Below are 17,209 nucleotides of genomic sequence, written 5' to 3' on the forward strand. Positions count from 1 at the left end.
TTCAGGCACCTCTTTCAGCCAGTGGAAATAATTCAGTACCTGCCAGAGGAAAATTCAGGCCATGCACTTCACACACTGACAGTATCCTGAGGCACTGTTCTGCCTTTGCTGACTTTGCTCAGGAGGGATGGGCACCATTTCCCAAACTGATGCTGCAGCAGGCACAGAGGTCAGTGCCAGCTGGCTGAGACAACACACAGCTCAGCATAATCCACCCTACTTCTGAGGTGAGTTTTCTAGGCTATGGTCAGTTCCATGATGGCCTGGCTTCATTAGTACTGTGTTCCAGATATCTGGTTTAAAAGCTGAAACTCAAAAAAGTGAGGAAATCAAAGAGAATGGCTTGGTGTAGAAGAAAATTTGGACTGGCCTTCACAATTTTTTCCTGATAGTTGTGTTCATAATGAAAGCTGATACCATGGCAGAGGCATGTATGGACCAAGCATGCATGATTTATAGCCTAACGTAAGTCCTCCATTCAGATTTTCATCCAACATTACAGAAAGCAGAAACAGTCTTTCTAGGTGTATCCTTGGAGAAAAACAGTAGAAAAAAAAATCACATAGAAAGTTTTGGATTATTTTCTTTGGCTTCTGTTCTCTTCCACATACACATAAAGGCAAAGAGATAAAGACAGGAAATAGGCCCTCACTATGTTGGTTTGCTACTCTAATTGAAGTAGCAGAGACCCACAAGGCATGCAGCACAACTGTGGTCTGATTCCACCTCAGCTTTCTGGATTAAGTTCATCAGCAACAGACCATTCCTTCATTTGCAGATGGCTCAGAGTAAAGTACACATTAGAAGAATAGCAGCAGAATGTATGTCCTCATCTGGAGTAGAGAGAGGAGAAGGATTTTTCAGTGTCTGATGCCTACAGCTCATGCTCCCACAGGATGCTTGCCATGCTAACTCCAAGTCTTGAGCAAAATCCTTGGTTTTTCAACATGGTAGGAACACCAATCTCTGTTTCTTTTAGTCATGGGGGTCAGGGGTGACTGCCAGCTCTGTTTGACATTTCCTAATTTACCCAATTCTCCCCTTGCACACCCTTGTTCACACCTGAATATTGTTCCCTACCATTCTGACACACCTGGAGCTTAGAAGACAGAAGATGGTGGCTATCATGAATCCATCCCAAGAGAGAGCCAAGGAAATTTTGTGGGGAGAACTTGTTATATCAAGAATAAATGGGCTAAAAAGCTCTTCACCAGGACACAGGTATCCCTGTGGGATACCAGGACATATCTTCATTTCAGACAACATAAATTAAAACTCAGCATTGGTTTCATGTTTTATGGGGTGAATTTCGTGGCAATAGATAAGCTTGTATTCTGAGAAACCAAGACAAGTCCTTTTATGAGGTCAGGACAAGTAGGTACAGAACCAGCAAAAATACCATTTCCCTTCCTGCTCTCTCAACTCGCTTCAGCTCTGCTGCTAAGGTTAAACAATACTAAGAATAAAGAAATTCCTTCATTTTTTCCAACTTCAGCTGGAAGGCTCTCAGATCTGAACTCAGCTATATAAGCCAATTTTTTCAAAGCTTGATTTTATAAAGGATAAAAACTAATACAGAGAGCACAGTCATACAGAATGTGTGCTTTCACTCCTCTATGCCATGGTGTGCCTTCTGCTAGAGGTGCAGAGTAGATATGCAGAGCTCAAAGGAGGAGCTCTCCTTCCTGCTCATACACATACAATTGCCCTGGCAGGGTACATCTGTCAGCATGGCCTGCTCTGGCCGCACCTCCATGCTGAAGGCAAAGGAGGTTGTAGCTGCAGTGGGCAATTCCAAGTTACCCAGCCCCCAGCTGCTCTTGGGGCCAAGTTGCTGCTCTGTTCCCCCTGTTAATGATCAGCTCCTTGGGATGTGTGGTGCAGGTTCCCTTGCTTTGCACCTCATCACAACCTGATGTCTTAGTCAGTCCCAAAAGAGTTAAGAGATCTGCCCTGTGGCAGTGGCATTCTTCCTTCCATACAAAGCAAAACACAAAAGCCTGTGTTGAGGGGCCTGGTATATTTGTTAGGGTGCTCAGAAAAGGTACTGACAAAGCAAATTTTTGCCTAATAAGGGAAAGAAAGAGAGGGAGAAAAAAAAACTGGGGAATCCCCATCCACTATAGTTTCATTATCTTTTCCACTCAAAGAAACAAACAAACTAACTTTGGTACAGCATTTGGGATTTTTCTGATCAGGACGGTTAGATGCTGTCTGAAATCAACACACTCATGGTTTCTCTTTGGTCTTTTGACAATGTTTCATATACCAACCTCAAAGACAACCAGAGAAGCTATTAAATGTGCAGTTGAATTTGTCATACCCTTCTCCCACTTTCCAAGAGTTCCAGGGTAAAGCCTGGTCTGTGCAGGCCAGAGAAGGCAGAACCCCTAGATGTTCCAGAAGAGGCTGAAGGTGAGAGAGATTTAAGGTCCCTGTTACAGGTCCCTGATCACGCTAGAATTCCAGAGACCTAACCTTGGCCAGGGCAGGACTGATTACTGTTATATCTGGCAGTGCAAGGTCTGTTAGTGGATGGGGAAAGGAGCATCTCCAGAGATAAGTTTATCCAACCTTTCTTGCTTCATTCTTGAAAGGCAATGAACCCTTCTAGTCTAAAAAAAGAAAATAAATCTATTCTCTGTTCCCTGATCCCAAGCTTTCCTATGCTAAGCATCACATGTTATATACTCTTAATTCTATTTCAAAAAAACAAGCAAGCAACAAAACACCACTGGATGCATATATTGACTTTATCTTAATCCTGATTCCCCAGAGTGGCAGGACTCCTGTAATATACCTCTGTTTCCTTATGGAACAGCAACACAACTTGGACATATCAAGTTCCAGCCCACAGGGAGGGTTTATGAGCCAGCCGTAAGAGCCTGAAACATGACTCCAAGATGTGTCTTTGAGAATATTGCCACTGAAAGCTCCTCAACTGAAAATTCTTCATATAAAAACCTTAACTGGAACAGCCAAAGGAGAATGCTGGTGTCCGAGTACAGACTGAGGAATCAGCACATTCATTTAAAATTTAGATGCCAGCACTAAGATACATATGGAAACAGGCTCTATCCCTTCTAATATATATGATCATGGGGATCGGGTTCCCTGCAGGACCCAAGCCTCAGACAGACAGGAGATTTAGGCAATGGATGACCTTGAAAATGCCACAGCATAAATCAACATGGAAATACAGGAGGGTGGGTCTGTTTTCCCCATATGAATATTTAAGGAACACTCATTTTTTCTAAGTGATAGATGACAAGCAGGTGGCTTGAAAAATGGAAGTATTCTTGCCATTTGTTCTGGGAGACTTCTTCACAGGTTTTGTATTTATTTCTTTATCTACTTATTTATTTATTGGTGGCTTGCCATCTTATTCTCCAAGGCCAGGAGTTGGTTTTGGAAACTTTCCTGGAGAACAGCGCTCCTGCTCTGGGATTGCTTTCTAAGTCTGGTTTTGATTTTAAGCAAGCAAGATCTGATTTCCCTGTTTTGCTCCAAGCTACCTTGCAGACCATGCTCTGGACCAGACCCTCGGCACTCACTACACGGCTGGGACTGCAGTGATTTTGTTAGTGCACGAATACAGCCAGATCTGATCAGCCCAAAGGAGCCAATACCTTTTCTTTGACATTATGCAGTAACAGGTGCCCAGAGAATGTAAGGGCCAAGCAAGTGCACAGTGATGCTCCTTGGAGTGTTCTCCCACTCCCGAGTAAGACAGTGGCTCTGTGTTTAAAAGCCCTTTATTTATCCATGTCAGCTTTTTGCCTTTCCTAGCTTCCTGTGGCAAGGAGCTCCTTTGATAAATTTTTGGGAGTTTATATTTTTTCTCCTTGCTTGTGTTCTTCATGATTTCCCTGCTTTTATAGATATTTATAAAATCTTCTCCTGGCCACCTTGCTTCCCAAATATCTGCTTATTTCTCTTACAAAAGTTCTTCCCTGCTTCTGACCACCTCTGTCAAAGGGGTGTGAGACACAGGTATGAAATCCCATCAGTCAGTCCCACCACCTGATGGGTCTGGGAGTGGGGCAAGGCTGCTCCTACTGCTACTGTGGCAGAGCTTGTACACACACATCTCTATCCAGCACAAACATGTATACAAAGAGCATCTTTTTTAAAACCTCTGTGGCTTTAAAACACTGATAGGAACTGGAAAGAAAACACAAGTCATAAAGCAGAGGGCAAGACACTTTCCTCAGATAACCTGGTGACTGCAAAGTCCATCTGCAGGATAAGTTAAAGAAACAAATGCCTAAGATATATTATCCAGGCATTAATGGAGACATCCACTCTAGCCATTTCCTGGACCCAAGCACAGGCTTAGGAACAGGCAGATGAACAGCACTGGGAAAGCACTCTCCACTGGAAAAAGCAATACTGGGACAGGGCCTAGAGAGATACTGGCAGGGAGAAAAAGTTCCTGAGCCTCAGTCTACCCCAGTTTATTTCCTCCTGCTCCTCATTAGCATGAATAATAATGAGGTAACACGAGGAGGGGGCGTTGCTGGCAAAGCTGGTGACAGATCTAGTGAGTCTCTAAGGAGAGTATAGGCAATTATCTGAATGAAGTAAGACTGAAGCTAGAGATAACCAGTACAAATAAATGAGCAGAGATGAGATCAGGCTGATGTCATTCACCCCAGGCAAATTTTGGATCTCTCTTCAGGCGGAAGTTTCACTAACCAGCTCAGTGGAAATAGGAAATTGAAAACAAGCCTCCAACCCATGAATTTCACCACTGAGTGCTAACACAACTGTCTCCCCAAAGCCAAGGAAGAGGCCAAGTGGGAGAGAAAAGATCAGGTTCCCATTTATCTCAAAACTATCTTCTAGTCCCCAGCAGTGCTTTGACATGGTTGAGTGACTTGCAATGAGTCACTTCCCTTCAGCCTCCCCTTCCAACTTTCCTCCACCTTATGTTAGATGTTGGGCTTGTGGAGGTAAGACACAAACCACTCTCCAGTGGTCAAATCTAACAGTCCAGATATTGCCAAAGTTCCAGCAATTGTGCTAACAATTTTTTTGAAGTGTTAAGCACCAATTGACAGCAACAGGAGTCAGAGAAACTCAACAAGCTTTTAAAGCAAAGCCAGAAAAGAAAATTGAGCTACTGCTGCCTTTTTTTTCCCACTGGTAGCATACGTATAGAGAGCAGAGCTGCTGACTGGTGTCCCAGTGACTGACATGCAATCACTTGGTGAAGCCTTTGGCCATGGATGAACAAGGGAGCATTCCTGTGCATCGTTCCCTTTGTTTATCTCACCAGCTGTATTTACAGATTTGCAGAATGCTCTCTACAGTTTGCAAATTACTGCCTCATACAGATCCCTCCATCTTCAAGATTTTATGATGTGGACCCAATCCAACGTCTAGACCAATAATGACAGCTCACATCTCAGCCAAGCCTTTTCTTAATTGTCCACAGTGCTGGCAAGGAAATATAAACATTCGTAGAAATAGCGACATTACTAAAAAGACTTTGACCAGTTGGCATCTTTCCCTGCCAGTCCTGGGGCAGCTTCATACTGTGTATTTCCTAGAGCTCAATCCAGTCTGGTCTTAAAATAGCTCAAATGATAGTGGTTCCCTGAAAAACAGAAAACGCAATGACCAGAGATTTGCCTTCTGACTCTCTCCATTGGGGTAAAACTTTGTTACTTCTTAACTCACCTGATGACCCCTCAGCTTTTTTGACACAGTGTGACTGGGACAGGGTTTTGGGGTGCCTGTTGGGAAGACTTCTCTCCCACCACCCTTCTTCCACATTGATGGGGCCACATCTCATATGCTGGAGCTCCAGAGCTATGGGGTGTTCCAGTGTCAGCTGCAAAGTGCCCCTGGTCTCATTTCAGATCTAAAGGCTCAACCATGGTGCAAAAATATTGCCCAACAGATGGCAGCTTATATGGGAGGAAGTTTGGCTGTCCCACCATGGTATTTATCTATGCAATCCTTTCCTCAAGCTGTATGTGGTTCTTCTCGACCCTCAGCATCTCCTGAAGAAGGTTATGTCCTTTGTTTGCAGCACAGATTTCTGTCACTTCTCTCCCCAGTCAGCTGTCCTTCAATTTGGTGATCTTCTCATACTTCCATAGTTTCTCCAGTTCACTTCCAGATTCATCTGTTCTCCCACTTTTGTTATGTACTGTTGCCAAAAGCATGTGCAAGGCCAAGTGTTGTGGTACAGGTGTGACTGTACCATCAGTCCTGACAAATCCTTCCTTACATTTCTCCAAGACTGAGATTCCCACAAAAATTGTCATGAAACCCTGAGACCATATGGTCTTCTGCCTTTGCATTTATCTCTGTATATCCACCTATTTTTGTCTTGCAGGAGACTGTAAATTTCCTGGCTTACTCTTAATTTTGCAATTTAAATAGCAACAGACAAAAGGAGAGAGGAGTGGGAAAAGGAATGAGTCTGGTTCTTCAGTATTCCCTCTGCATCAATGAACATTAGCAAGACAAAAACACAAACTGCTCATCTCTCTTACACTTACAGGGAGGACCCCACCTCAGCCTAGACTTGGGTACCCCATCCCAGCAGGGTCTAAGCCTCACATGAAGTCTGACTCAAGCTATACTTTGTGGCATTAAATGACAGTTAAGTACTGAGGAGGCTTTATGAAAACTCCATGCTGAGAAGGAAGTTTCACCACAGCAACATTATCAGAGATCGCTGACTCAGCTGCTGCAACACCTCATTTTCAATTTCACAAAAGCTGCAGGATCCAGACTCCAATGCTGGGGGGCCTGGGGCTTCAGGATTTTGGCTGGGGCCTATGTCCCCTTGCAAATTACCCATTGAAGACACAAGCAAAGCTGTGGGCTGTCATGCAATATGAAGAATTCTACTGCAGATGGGTTGGGGTTTTAAAATAATATGATACCATGCAATGAGCAGTTGGGAAACAGAGCTAGAGAGAGTGCCACTCCAAGCCCTGCCCACTGGGAGACGGCAGCAAAGCCAAGAATTAAACCCATGGCTCCCAAGACCCATGCTAGTGACTGAGCCACAGGATCATCCCTCTCCCCTTCCTGCAATTGCCCCAGCTGAGGGCCTACAAGTTCCCTGCCCTACCAGAGCCCCACAGGCAAAGCAGACTTCCAAAACATCCCCGCCACAAAGACTGAAGCAATGCTGGGGCTGCTCTCACTGCCACCCAAGACAATCTCTGTGCCACGCTTGCTGGTAGAGCCCAAGGTAGCTGCAGTTACTTCAGCCTTCCAAATATCAGCTTTCTTTCTCAGATTCTAGAAACCCAGGCAGTCCAGTTTCCTTCATCCTGTACAAAGATTTTTCCCATGCCACTAAAAAACTCAATCATCCATTTCACCTGCATAGTAAGAGAAGGAGCAACCAGCCCATCAGAGTGTCAGTGTCATCAGGAGGTGCAATGGGAAGCTGAAATGTACAGTGCCCTGGATGGGAAAGCATCAAGCTGGGCTAGTCCACCAAGAAGAGCTTCCAGCAGCAGTCACGTGTTCTCTTTGGTTCCCAACCACTCTTTGGTTCCCAAGCACTCAGATGCAATGGCAAGTACTCATTCTGGGGCTGAACTCAAGTAGAGATGGATTTCAAATGTACTGGTGAGCAATGTCCACTGTGCCTCAACTCATTCAGGAAGAACCTCACAGGAAGGGGGAAAAAAATGCCACCAAAAAAACCACAAAAAAACCACACCATACCACCATGTCTAAATGAATGGTGCACCAGAAGACTATTTCCAGATATTTCTGATCTCCTGATCTTAAGTTTGCAAGCAGAGTATTCTATGAATTTCATTTTTATTTGGTGTAATATCAGCAGAATTCCTTCATGTCTCTGTTACTCAAAGGATTGTGTCAGCTCTTCTAACCACATCATTGCACTAGGAATGTGTGTTCAGCTGGACATTTACCATAAACTCTGTCTTTTGCACAGTCACCATCTTTGGAAGAACGCTTTTCCTATTTTTGCCTTTCCTTTTTGTTCAGAGATAATATGGCCATAGATACATGCATGAAGCCCTGTTAAAACCCACTTCCATGTGCAACCAGCTATCACTGTTCAGCTGGCTATTAGCAGCAAAGGGCTGAGCCAGATGGACACATCACTGCACACTTGTGGTAATGACAGCATTGTCCTGGCACACAAATGATAGGGTTTCTAATGTCCTCTGCTTCATCATTCCCTAGAAGTCCAGGTCTTCCAGACTGGAATGCAGTGCTTTAGGCTACTCTGGGCATTGGTACTACAGAAAGAAAATAGATGGGTGTCTAGATGGCTGGAGACTTGCCAAGCCAACAAAAATAGCTGAGCAATACCACAGCTTAAGCCAAGAATTGACAACTCCTAAATTTTTAAGAAAATCTTATATTGTCTGCTAGGTGTTCAAGGACCAGGTAAACGCAGCTTAATGTTGCAACTTTATCAATGTACCCTACCAAACCTAGCATGGGTCTATATTGCTCCCAAAAAAAAAAAAAAAGCACTCCCAGGATGGTAGGCCCTCCTGTGGCCTGTGTACTGGGACATGCATCCAGCTTTTGGGTTGTCTGTTAGTTAAACCTAAACAATCTAAACAGAGAAAGTGAACATGTGATACAGCTTCCTCTCTCATTTGACAATGCTCTTCATCTTGGATAAAAAACATCAAGGTTTCCCAGCTCCATAAATCCTTTCTGTTTATAAGGACACATTAAGCAAACTGCTTTAGGCATAGATTCCACACAAAAATTCACACATTTGGAGCATGACATCCATTTGGCCCATTGGTCACATGAATTACCAGGCCTCGTTTCTCCTCTTCTTTTTGCTTCTTAGATTATTGCTTATAGAAAAATCCACATTTCCCCCATTCCTCAAAGACTGCAGAGGAAACAAAAGCAAGGACACAAGTGTTTCTTTCCCAAGCTTAAGGCAGCTCCAGAGTAGTAATATAGAATGGGTAAGTTTGTTCAAGTGGAGGAAAAGAAAGAAATAAAGATCACAATTGCTCTGGGTTACACCTGGCATAGCTGTTCTTTGTTTGACACAAGTGTCCAGTCTACCCAGCCTAGACAGGACTTCCCTGCAGGAATGTTTCCTTGTCTGTCTGCCCACACCATGGGCTGCATTCATAGATCATGGGTCCCCTGCTTCTGTGCACACAAGACTGAGGTTTAGCAGGCCCATTCCTCAGTGGGCCACAAACCATTTTGAGGAATGTAAATAAAACCCATTTCCACTTGTAAACTGTAGATAACATTTCTTTTCAAACCTTCTTTGCCTAGTAGATTTGCTGCTCCTCAAAGACAAGAGACATATAATCCCCACCACTCCTGACCTGCCCAGTCAGAGCCACAATGTAGATTTTTACTCACAGTTTGGTAGGAAGCTTTTGCTGAAAGAAAATTTTAACTCAGAACCCTGCACCTGCAGTAAAATACTTGATTTGCTTTGGCATCTTGTTCCATCTGGAAACAACAAATTCCAAACTAGATAAATAGAACTGTCTCAGTTCTACTCTGTGTATACTCTTGGAAAAATATAATCCATAGGTCTCAAACAAGTGCATCTCCATCTGAAGCAGCAGTGACACAGACTGTGAGCAGCTCTAATTCAACCAGAGCCCTTAAAGGAATGCTATGGTAAAAGCAGTAAAGTGGGACAGTCATTCTTAGAGCTAACAGCAGGAAATTAAATTTGACACCTCTGTGAATATAAAATGCAAATTTTAAAAACTGTACACTCAGTTTTGAAAAAATGTCACTGGAACTGCAGCAGATTTTCCATCCTTTGAAGTCTTCAGAGGAAGACTGAACCCATAATCAGATCACCTACTCTAGATGCTTCATTTAGTCATTGCACACACTGTGCAGTAAAGAAAAAAAAAGGCAAAAAATTCTGATTGTCTTCTCTCCAGGGCTATAAGATCACTGGATACCTATGCAGTCAGGGAAGAGAGATAGTCATGACATTAGGTCAGTTTCCTGGAACTGCTGGCCTGCATTTTGTTGTGGCAGCCTTTCTCCATGACAGGTTTTGGCTTTACCTCAAACCGGTGAATTCAACAAATTAATCACCAGAGAAATTTCTACAGGGTTTGGTTTATCTGCCACGTGTCTGGATTTATCTTCATAATTGTCTTTTCCAACCTTATTACTGTGCAGGGACCACTACTCAAATAGCTTTGGGAAGAACAAAGGCTCTTGGATATTTTCAACTAAATAAATGGCAATCAGCTAAAAGTTTGTTAGGGGACTTTTTGCTAGAGCAATAGCTTTGGGGTTTTTGTGAGATATAACAGAGTAAAGGAGAAAACCAGAACAGTCACTTTCCCCTTCTTTGGATGAACACATCTAACAGGTCCCTAATCTGTCCCCACTGGTGACCATCCCTCCACTCCATGCATGAACACCATGAGAGGAACAACCCAATCACCATTTGTATTCAGCAAAGAAGGGGTTAAGCAGGGCCAAGAGCACCTTGTAAACAGCCTGAAAGTGTAACCTTTGCTTATAAATCATGAGTTCAGCCCCAGAACACGCCTTTAATCCTGTAATTACACTCAGAACTCACTGTTTCAGTCAAGGAAATACTAGCTTCTCTCCAAATGGCACTGGGGCTGACCTTAAATGATGTGCTCGCTGCCCGAAATGGCCGCAGAGCTCCCATGCTTCCAGCAGCCATTCCTGCCCGTGGAACAGGGAGGGGGAGCGCCCAGCCGTGTCACCCCGAGCTCTGCAAGGCTCCCTCCGGGGCCCTGCTTCCCAGCAGAGCTCCCTGAGAGAGGAAAGCTGCCCACAGGCATCAGGACATCAGGCTGGCTCTGCCCTCGGGCTGCCAGGGGAGCAGGCCCTCAGCAGCTTGGCAGCAGGCAGGAGCTCAGCCGCGGGCGATGGGGCGGGCATTGCTGGTGGAACATGGTGTGCCTTCTTGCAGTTCTCCTCCTTTTGCGGGCACAGCCTATCCCCACGGTCCCTTGGGAGTAAACAGTGGCCAGGAGCAGTGGGAGGGCAAGCAGGCAGCTCCCTTCCCAATCGTAGCTCCTCTTCTGCACCAGCCTCTCCCTACAAGCAGACTGAAGTCTCTCTCTGGCCATTGAATGGCTTCAAGAGGCAACACCGCTCACCAGACCTCACTCAGGCTGGTCCCCTGTCAGAGTCCTGCCTGTGCCACTCAACTCTTACTCAGAGATGAAAGGCTGGGAACTTCAAGAGTTTTCCACCACAGCAGAAATGTGGGCTGGTCATCTGTCCTTAGGTAACTCTGTAACAGCAACTTGTGCAGGCAAGGTTTTCATTTATTCCCAAAGCATCAATGGTATATTTTCTTTTGTGAGCCTCAGGATTATTTTCATTCCTATTCACCTCATCTCCATATCTGTTTCCTGCAGAAAATGTGCACCAACAGCTTAATACACATCCTTGGGAAAGTTTTTCAGGCCTGATCATAAACCTTCCTCAGAGATGTTTTCCTCCAGTAATTTCAGAGTCTCTCCAGGTAGATCAGCAAGAAAAGAAAAATTATAAAAAAGGGGAAACCTAGTGGCAGTACAGCACCTGACTCCCAGCTGCTCTGCCCTGGGATATTTACTTGGGCTAAATCTTGCTGAATGTTTATCAGAGCTTTTAGTTTCCACTGGGAACTGCAGTTGCTTCTTTCTAGACCCATTAGTCTTAGGACATAACAATGTGCTGTTTCTGAGGCATCTCAACTGGACAAATGAAGCACAGATCTAGTATTTCCAAAGAGTGGCTGGCAAGATCCTACAATGAGCAGATGTTCTGCCAGCACCTCCTGAATTGCTGGAGTTCTTGAAGTTGTAAACAGGGTTATCACATTGCAGTGAACTCCAAGATCTCTCTGGATTGGATCCATTTTCCATCCCCTTCATGGGAGTGATCCAGGAGCTGGATGATTCATTAGCGGCCACTGGCCAGAGCACACAGCAAGAGCACATGTCCTGGGTTTTATGGGAGTAGTTGTGTCAGTAGCAGAGTACTGTCCTCACTGCAGAAACGCTGCTGTGAGTTTCACCTCGTAGCTGCCTCACTGCTGTCCTTACTGAATCTTCACTTGGGAGATCTTGCCTTTCCCCTAAATTTGCTTTGCTCAGCATCTCAAGGACAGGAAATACCAAAGGCAAAGCTGGACCAACAGGTCATGGTCTGTTAGAGACACATCAAACATTAGAGTCTCAAATGTCAAATGAAAACATACACCCATGGTTCCCCTTTAAATTGTGCATCCTTCACACTAGGCAAGAAATTCAAATATTCACACCCCTCTGCCAAAAAACCTACATCTGCAGGGATGATGTGGTGACCTGACCATCTGTCTGCGGTCAGATGAAATGCAGGGACTACCACTGTTTTACCCAGGGTCTGCAGGTTAAGTATGTGTTTCATTGTTTGTACTTGTAGGGACACCACAACAGCCTGTCAGCCTAGATGGAGAAGCAAGCTCCTTGGCTCTTCTGCTCTGGCACTATAAAGGACAGTAAGTAAGGGCAGAGGGTAATACTGGTTGATGTAGCTGGGCAGAACTGGCTGTTGAAGTCATACTTAATTTTCAATTCTGCTATTGAAAACACTTCTTACAGTTGAGCCAGTTCATATCAATTTATTGAGTCCTAATCTCCAACTCAGCGACTAGGAATTCACTCACTTCCTCTTAGAAAACTTGAGTATAGCAGTCCTGCAAGGATCCTGAATTTCTAAATATGTGATAATCTTACACCTTTGCTCACAGTCAAGTAATTTCTTGCTTGAAAAGTCCCCTTCAGCTTTTACAACCCATATCCCCAAATATACTCTTATTTTTTCCCTTATCCATTGCAAAATGTTAGCCTCCATACTATATGCCATTCCAGCAACACATGGCTGATAGCTTTTTAGGCTTGGCTTCTTCTCCAGGGGAAGACTGCCCAGAGTTGATCTGTCCCATAGTGCTAAGGAGGGACTGTAGCTAGGAAGCATTTTTCAGAGTTACATCCCAACTTTTACAGGCCACAAATAATCATTCTTGCCTAAAGCACCGTAGAAATCTTCCATCTTGTGCAGGGGATACATGCCACTGAGTTTTACTATTTCTCTGTAATTTCCTCAAAGCCCATATATTCCCAGTGACAGCAAGGCAGATCCATTCAATTTAGTACAGTGAAGGGAAGAAAGAACAACAGCTTCTTTATTTGAAGGTCTTCCTCCTGTTACTGCTGCTACCACAGAATTCATTTGAGCAGGTTAAACTGACCTCCATTAGCACCCTGTGCTGCTGAGATAATACCACAACTATTTAGATTGTCTAACTTTGGCTGTCGTGGTAAGGCAGGACCATTGTAGAACTGATTTATGTGACCAAATGGATGTGGTGTGGTTGAATTTGCCTTCAGAAATCACAGCTTTTCCACAAGATGTCCTCCTCTCCCCTCGAGGTCTGTAGTGAAATTTTAGCAGAACAGATAACTCCAGGATGAGAGGAAGTGGACCTCACATTATGGGTTTTTTCTGCCATGCAATTTGGGGCAGGCTGAACCGAGGAAAAGGAGAGCTCAGACTCCATGCACTGAGTGGAAAATTGGCTGCAGAGCAAGAACTGACAGATAACTCTCAATGGAACTCTTTCTAAGCAGGAAGGAGGTTGCTTATGGAATACCACAAGGATTAGTAATGGGCCTGCACAGATTTTAATTATTTATATTGTATAAATTAGAGCTGAGGAGCAACTGGAGTGGGAAAAAACTCCTTACCTGGCAAGGCAACTCTTCTTCCTCCAAACCAAGCTTTTGCTGTTTCATGCCTACTCTCCATTCTTTCTCCCTTTCAGATCTCTACTCTCCATCATTACCCATCCTTTTTTTTCCTCCTTTTTTATCTTCTTTTGCTCCAAGATTGTATAACGTGATGATATGCTCCAGTATGGTCTGTAAATATTGCAATTCCACCAGCTTGTGAACTCAAAAGGAGGCACAGCCAAGGCTGTGCTGGCATTTTGACCTTTAACCTGCTCATTGCAAACCATTAGTGAGTGCTATGCAATTACCTAGAACCTTGCTGCAGTAGGTCACTGTGCCCTCCTATAACAGGAGAGTTTCTGCCCCCAGAATCCAAGGAGCCATGAGTCAGATCTAGGCAGAAACCTCACATTGCTGCTGATCTCTGTGCCCCAAGTGCTGCTCCAGTTATGCATGAGATTGGTACCTGAGCATGACAAAGTCCAGACAGGAGTTTTAGTGACCTGTGGCCTGGACAGCCTAAAGGGCTGTGCCCACCCACTCCAGTGGGCCTGGAACTGGATCTGGGGTCTGCAATATTTGGTGCCAAATCTACCAATGACCAACATTTTGGATGAGTACCATGTCCAGGCTAAGTGGGACCAGACCCAGGATGCAGGTTATTTTCAGGCTTGCTATGCAAGGAATTTCTGGTGCAGCGACACCTGGGAGGTGACAGAAGACAAGCTCAGTTCATGCCACCATCACTGCCATAGTATTGATTCCAAGCTGTGCAGAAGGACATTGCCACTTTCAATGGGCATTTTTATTTCCAGTCCCACTGAAATGAGGGTTGGGGACCTCTTCTTTAATTTAAAAAAAGAAGTGACAGGGAACTGGCAGCCCCTTGGCCTTGCAGAGGTGGGACCTGTCCCATTTCAATGGGTCAGCTGAAGAAATTGAGGCTGAACATGAACCACCTGCAGAGCCTGATTTACACCATTCACTCTCTTCTTTCTCAGCTGAGACGCTATCACTATTCAGAAATGAAACCAATTCAATCTGCAGCTTCACAGGGTAGCATGCAGTAGGGAGAAAATGTCAGGAGTTGTGAATTTTGCAGTGAAATGGAATCATCTGAGCACTCATTTGACTCATTTTGCATTTTTCCAACAAAGCCTTTTTTTTTTTTTAAGAGCTGAACTACAACACATCAGGAGAGGATACACAGCCTCAATTTACAGGCATATGAACTGCTTTCTTCAGATAAGACTAAAGAAATAAATGTTCAGCCTGGGAGTAACTCCATCAGCTCTTACACAGTCACACTAAGTCTGAATCTGATTCACAGAGCAGAAGAAAACAAACAATGTAACTCCAAAAAGGTCAAACAGCCAAAGAAATGGAGAAGAGTGGAATGGGAAACCCACTCAGTGGTTCCCCTCATGTCCTGAACTTCCCATAGGCCTGAACCCTGAACCCACAACATAAGCACAGACATTTTTCATTACAACAAAGGTATTTCAAAGCGTTGGGAATTTTGGCAGTTGAGCCTAATTCTGCCCATACAGCCCCCACCAGGAGCCAAAGGGGATCGGTTTCATTGCTAAGGTGGCTGACTAGGATCAGATGAGGACTGAGGTTTGGGGTTGCTTATCCCTACACTCTACAGTCACTCATCCAGCAGCAAAGCAGGTAGAAAGTTATGGGATGCAAATGGATGTTCCCTTCAGACTGACTTTTCCCAGGAAAAGCAAATTCATTGAGGCAAAGGCTTTTCTGGCCCCAGCACATTTTCATCCAATGAAATATTGGCACTTCCAGTCACAGGAATGAAGATTTCCATCCCAAACCAATATAAGAGCCTTTCTCTGACAACAGCCAAAACTTAATGCCTCAGAGGAAAGCAATAAACTGCCACAGCACACCGGGCCAATTTTGTGTGGCTAAAAGAAGCAGAGGATTGGGCTATTTCCTTCCTGGCTTCCAGGACGATCTCTTTGCTGATGCCTGGGATCTCATTACTTCCCTCCTTCCCTTGCATGACTGCAAGCACATCTGCATCTGCACTTCACTGTGTTGCAAGCCACCACGTTTTTGATATTTCTGGTGTCTGCTCTCCATCCTGCATGCAATGCAATCCCCTGCTGCCCTGATCCGCTGCATCAGCCAAACCCCTTGTGTAATCACTGAGGTGGGAAAATGCCACGTGTCTATGAGGACACAGATTAAACAAAAATCTCCATGGCTCTGCTCTTCTTGGACAAAACCACATAACCTCCAAGCCCACAGGAGGATTGTACAGTCATCTCAGAGGGTGATGCTCACTTTGTGCCATGCAGTCACAGGCCATAGCCAGGATTTACCTGGTTCTGTCTGTCACCCCCTGTTACCAGGACTTCCTAAGAAACATGACTGGTGCGATACATGTCTGCTCTGCCATGTGTAATTTTTAACCCAGCTGGTTTCTTTCAACCAACTTCCATAATGGGAGCTCAGGGTGATAGCTGAACACCAACATTTGGGACTGTGTGTCTAAAATTGAATCCTACTCTTATAAGAGAAATGTGATTAGCCACCAGAGCATCTACATGAGATACCACATGCTCTTTGAAGGGCCTTAGCCATGGGACAAGTTTCAGCAGGAACTTTCTGAGAAAGTAAAATGGGCTTTGGAGGCACTTTGGTACCCATTATCCTGCCCTGTCTCCTTCCAACACAGAGCAGAGTGACCTCTTAGAAGGAAGAAGGATGAGGCAGAGCAGTGGAAGCAGCAGTAGCACCAGAGCATACTCAAATTGCATGAAAGAAGAGCCATGCATGGGAAGACACAACCTGCCCTCCAGTGGCTCAGCCCCAGGGCTATGTAGAGGAAGGACAGAAAGCCTCCTTACAGTGAAGTCAAGCTGCAGTGGAAAAGCTTTGGCTAGGAAAGGAAAAATCTTTTGTGTGGAGGCTAAATTACACGCATGATGCGTCCTTTCTCAGGAACACTGAAGAGGGCAAAGTATTTCCATTGAAACAGTAACAGAAAGGGAAAGTTTCCATGACCCTGTTCTCAGGATAAACAGAGGGATGTGTGACAAGGGCTCATAGTCTATTGTTTGCCGACAGCTTTGCTTTGTATTTCTGAAACCAACCAATCAAGAACCCAGAGGGATGCCAGACTGCCTGCAAACCCCACCTTCTCATCCCTCCTATTATACAAGATGCATTTTAACATTATTCCCTAAATGAAAAGGCTTATGCAATCTCGTTCATTTTTCCATCTGCCCTTCCCCTTAGCAGCTCTGAAACCCATAGGCCCTTTCCACTGAGTTTGCTCAAAGGGAAGAGGTCTCAAAGATAGGAAGCTACTGTCAGACATGTGAAAAGGATTTAGAGAGAAGATACAGTCTGTGTTAGGGATCTGGGTGCACTAGGGATCTCACAGTAGGGTGAGAGATAAACTCAACCATATCAGTCCCCATACAGGTGTACCATCATTTACTACACTAGATTTATGCTCTCAGGCC

The sequence above is a fragment of the Lonchura striata genome, chromosome 8 (genome assembly GCF_046129695.1).
Source record: "Lonchura striata isolate bLonStr1 chromosome 8, bLonStr1.mat, whole genome shotgun sequence".
Taxonomy (NCBI): Eukaryota; Metazoa; Chordata; class Aves; order Passeriformes; family Estrildidae; genus Lonchura; species Lonchura striata.